The sequence below is a fragment of the Dermacentor silvarum genome, chromosome 9 (genome assembly GCF_013339745.2).
Source record: "Dermacentor silvarum isolate Dsil-2018 chromosome 9, BIME_Dsil_1.4, whole genome shotgun sequence".
Lineage (NCBI taxonomy): Eukaryota > Metazoa > Arthropoda > Arachnida > Ixodida > Ixodidae > Dermacentor > Dermacentor silvarum.
In genome coordinates this window covers 159207982-159211488 of record NC_051162.1, presented here as the reverse complement: position 1 = coordinate 159211488, position 3507 = coordinate 159207982, and the positions used below count along the sequence as shown (strand labels likewise).

The 3507-nt window shown below is 45.8% G+C and overlaps 1 protein-coding gene across 1 annotated transcript in view; it reads right to left on the bottom strand.

Annotated features, from left to right (window-relative positions):
* Positions 1 to 1224, bottom strand: part of LOC119464584 (excitatory amino acid transporter) — a 153906-nt gene extending 152682 nt beyond the window's left edge. Inside the window, exon 1 of the mRNA XM_037725609.2 lies at positions 728 to 1224. The gene's annotated coding sequence lies outside the window, so the exon portion shown is untranslated. The remainder of the gene's footprint in view (positions 1 to 727) is intronic.
* Between the last annotated feature and the right edge of the window lie 2283 nt (positions 1225 to 3507).

Genomic DNA, 3507 nt, shown 5'->3' with positions numbered 1-3507 from the left:
AATGAATGCAGCTGCAAAGAGTTCTAGCGAGATATAATCCACATGGGTTCATTTCTGTCATTAGAAATAGTTTTCAATGCACTACTAAACTTTTTCCCAGTGCTATGATTCTGACAAAATATATTTGAAGCAAAGCTGCGTACTGCAGCCTACTAGGCTAGCGAATATAAATCAATATTCCCTTTGCACGGGATAACAAGCTTCATGTTTCCTTCAGAAACTTGCTGGGATTTAGCATCATTGAAAACGGATGTACAAATAGCATAGTGTTCCAATTTTAGTTCAATGAAACAACGCTATCCTTCATCGACGTCAAAGTGTGTGCAGTTAAATTTCGAAACTACACAACAGCTCTAAGATGAAATAAATATGACGTTCATTCTATCATTTGCGACCCCAATGATTTGATACCGTTTTTGTTAGGTTATACGCGGATCAACAGAATTATGGTGGGATCGTACCACGGATATTCTTACACAGGCATCAGGACAAAGAATGCAGCGTTTACAAAAGTAAAACAAACATTCTCCAATTCGTCATCGTAAAGGTACACGTGGAACCTCATTCATTTGTTGAAGATTCGAATATATTAAAAGGTATCGCGCTAAATGACGTTGGATCCAATGCATCCAGACCTGCAGCAAAAATTTTTTGATTTTCGCTAACTGTAGGCATATAGGAAAGCGCTCCGTTATCCCTTAGCTAAAATAAAAAAGCACAAACTTACCCTAGGACTCCAGATTGTTCCTGACGGGCGAGGTAAAAACGCTCCCAAGCTCCGAGGCGCGTTAGTAAGTAGTCCACTCGAACACAAGCTCCAGCCAGAAAGCCACACAAGCGAGTAGTCACCGATCAGCACACCACTTTCGCTAACTTCACCGTAGAATTCGAAACTGTATCACACAAGTCGTTCACACTTTCCGAGCACTGAACGAAGCCAGCCAGAAACGGCTCTCCGTGTGGCGCCTCACCAGTCACTCGCGTTCACTCGTTTTCCTTCGACAGTTCCTAGGTGTTCCCCTCCTGGGCGCAGTGGCTATGGCCGGACATCACACCTCCACACGCCGACGAATCGTCCGGGGCATTCCAGGCATCCGGGTCCCGACGCTCTGTTACTTCCGTTTCCGGTGAAGGGCTTCTTACCTGCCCGAAACCAGGGTTCAAAGCTGGACGGTTCTTCCGGTCTTCGACGGCGCTTGGGTTGCCGGCGACTAAACCAGACCGACCAGGGCTAGCGACGACCTGCGTCGTGCGGTTGCCGGAGAGAACCATGAAAGAGAGAGAGAGAGAGAAAGAGAAAGAAAGAAAAGTGAGCAAAAACAGCGTGAGACAGGCCACCCGAAAGAGGGCGCAGGTGGAGGGGGACAGTCGCGTGACGTCACTGGGAACGACGCGCTTCGCGCGGACGCAGGAAGTTTGCCGGATGAGGCACTAAGTGTGGGTGGGAATCGCTGGCGGCAGCTCGCCACGCAGAGGATACGCCTCGCTTGGGGCTGCGGGCTTTGTTCGTGGTCAGAAAAACACGAATCTTATGGCCTCGTATACAGCCACAACCTTTGAATATACGATTTACTACAGCATACTGGGCTCTCTTGATCATTGTTACTCAGGGCTATTGCCTTAAAACACTCGTGTAGCCATCACATTTCATCGGATATATTTCGAACTGTATGGTGGGCTATTGTTTGTGTGAGAGATACTCCGCAGGGTGAGGAGAAAAGACCTCCTCGTTTTTACCAGCCTTCGAACGTTGAGAGGGGCAAGAGTACTCGAGACCAAGTACGATCACGTGCCTGCGTGAAGTGACGCCATTTACAAAATGCGTTAGTCAATCAGGAATATGTACTCGGGGCATTGATCTAGTAATAACAGCAGTTCGGAGGTAATACTTGCGGTAATGATTCGTCGGAGATTCGAAAGGCATAGTGAGTTCGGCGGTGAGGAGGTCTGCTATCCTCTCTCTTGAGTGCAGCTCAGCGCCTGGTGCCGCCACCAGTGAATTTCCCTGACGAGGTCAGTCGACTGGTGTGGTTTAGTGGATACTGCTGTCTTATGTGACAGCTCCTTAGTTGCGTTTCAAACAGCGCAGAACCTTTACTGACTATAGCACAAATTTGTTGACCAATACATAATACTAATAACCATTCGCCTCTGAGTGTTCTACGCTGGCTACAAAGACATAGCTCTAACCTTTCCACTGACATGGCAGATGACATTCTAGAGGACAGTAAGAACACCTGACACTCTGCCGCGCCTTCGACGCTACACACATGATTACATTCCATCGCGTGCCCCCACTCTCTCCTGCAACCTCACTAAGGCGAAGGAAGTTTCCCTGAGGAGAATTACAGCTGTGGTTACCCTCACCCCTGCTATCACCTGTACGTGGGAGGCCTTCAAGGGTGACACCATACGCTCAAATGTCACGACCCTGGCACAAGATGCCATTGTGTACCGGCTTCTATGCACTTGTTAAGGAAATCTTTAACACAAGTCACGCTTCGCCAATACATTTTTAACTTCGTAAGCACATGAGCCGGAATGTTCTTAACATTTTCGCCAAATACTATCTCGGTGGTAGTTACAGTTTTATCGGGACAATGGTCTAAATTTTGGGCTTTCGCGAAACGCCCTTATCACACACCAGAGCGATCTAAGGCACCCAAGGTATCTACAGGATACCGTAAGGCAGTCAACTTCGTGTAAATGTAAACAAAAATGTAATTACACAAGCGCTGCAGAAGATCAAACGTGGCAAAAAATATATTGTGCACAGGAATTTGTTCACACACGGCTGCATCAGATACTCGTGCGCAAAGCCTTTCCCTTATTTCAGTCATCGCAATAAGTCGAAATATTATTTTGGAACAAATTTAAGTGGTCGTTCTTGAAAATATCTTCATACCTATAATATAATAGCGATTAATGTTGCTTGCTCCACCGCAACAGACACATGGTCATCTAATTTTCAGGCCTAAATAGCCGAAAAAAAATATCGATGTAGAAGTAGGAAATAACAAAACAAAGGGTTCGCATGCTTAGATACGACGTGTGCCCAATCTCGTGAGTTGCGCAGTAACCGTTCGCCTCCGGCTTTTCATCGATCGCGATCCCGTTTTCCAAAGTCTCAAGGACTCCCACGGAAAAGTTTCCCGATAAGGCGATTAAGCTTTGTGCTGACGCAATTGATGCTGAAGCGGAGATTATACGGCCCTGATCCTTGAAGACTTAAAGTAAAAGCTCCAGAAAACTCGTTCTTGTCAGTTTATTTCTTAGGTTTGTTTGATAGATTTCGAAGACTCTTTAAAGACTTGACGTAATGGTGAAACCTTAATAGGTGTTTCTTTGTTTCTTCTTCTGCAAAGAAAAATTGAGATGGCAAAAGGAAATTGATGGCGACGACCCAGAACTTGTGCTTTTCTTCTGTTGCGTAACAGTGCGAGATAGATTGCATGAACCAACAAATTTTTAACAAAAAATTCATGAATCATTCCACTCTGTGAAGGT